Source organism: Benincasa hispida, chromosome 4 (assembly GCF_027475165.1).
Source record: "Benincasa hispida cultivar pf3 chromosome 4, pf3_genome.v1.1, whole genome shotgun sequence".
Classification (NCBI taxonomy): Eukaryota; Viridiplantae; Streptophyta; class Magnoliopsida; order Cucurbitales; family Cucurbitaceae; genus Benincasa; species Benincasa hispida.
Window position 1 is genome coordinate 10420490 of NC_143481.1, and position 1264 is coordinate 10421753.

Below are 1264 nucleotides of genomic sequence, written 5' to 3' on the forward strand. Positions count from 1 at the left end.
TGTTGATGTTGCTGATGCGTTTGTTGAAATGCAGGCGGCAGTCCATTCCTTTGCTGATGGTTTGCCCCTAGGTGGTGCTTCTGCTGATTTCCTCCTGTCTAAGAAAAATTTGGATGGTTTCTCCATCCAAGGTTATATGTATTAGAGAATGGGTTGTTTTTTATGAAGTATACTGACTGAGGGTTTTCTGGACATTCAGCATAGGAGTGAGGATCTCCGCAGCCCACACAGTTGACCGTGGGCTGCCTAAACGCCTCTACCTGATTCACCTTCTGCTGATTTGATGCATTTCCCAATGTTATGTTCTGTAGAAGGCTGGTCATCATAGCCACTTGAGCAGAAAGTGTGGCTATTACGTTGGCATCAACAGAATTAACATTCTGAGATTTCTTACTCCTGTCATTTATTTCATCATATGTATCATCCACCCATTCCATATTATGTTTAGCAATGCGGTCTAGTATCTCTTTAGCCTCAGTGTAGGATTTTTCCATAAGTCCACCAGCTGCTGCTACGTCTGCTGCCATCTATGATGCTCTATTTAGTCCTCCATAAAACGTCTCCATTTGGATAGTCAATGGTAGTCCATGGTTTGGGCAATTTTTTACTAAGCCCTTAAAACGCTCCCATGCGGCGCTTAAGGTCTCAGTATCTTCTGGTTCAAAGTTCATAATCTCTCGACGCCTCCTCGGGTTTGTGGTAGGTGGGAAGTATTTTTGCATAAATATTTCCACCAACTTTTCCCAGGTGGTGATTTTACCAGGCTCCGGTGAACTCACCCATTGTTTTGCATCATCACGCAAAGAATAGGGAAACAAGGACAGCCTGATTGCTTCTGGGGTGATTCTAGGAATCACAAAGGAATTACACGTTTCCAAAAAACGCTTCATATGGCCGTGAGGATCTTCACCACGACCACCCCCAAATTGTCCAACAGTCTAAAGCATTTAGAGCATAACAGATTTCATTTCGAACCTGGTTCCATCCGGCGTTGGGTATATGATTCCTGGAGAGAAATCATATAGTACAGGGTACGCGTATTCCCTTATGGGATGCGTGCTACTATTCGCCATCAGGATCGGATTCTATGCAGCATAAGCTAGTTGCTAATTTGGTTGTTCTTCCACCATTGCTTACTGCCTGTTCTGTTGTCTAAGAAATTGTTGCATTAACCTTCGACGACGGTTGGATTGGTTCCTATGCCGGAAGGTCCTTTCAATCTCAGGGTCGTATCTGAATTCAGGAGTATTCTCCATGTTCATAA

At 43.8% G+C, this 1264-nt stretch overlaps 1 non-coding gene across 1 annotated transcript; it reads left to right on the top strand.

Annotated features, from left to right (window-relative positions):
• Positions 1-582: 582 nt before the first annotated feature.
• Positions 583-686, top strand: LOC120076973 (small nucleolar RNA R71). The gene has a single exon (XR_005481716.1). It is a non-coding gene; the product is annotated as a small nucleolar RNA R71 (small nucleolar RNA).
• The last annotated feature ends 578 nt before the right edge of the window (positions 687-1264 follow it).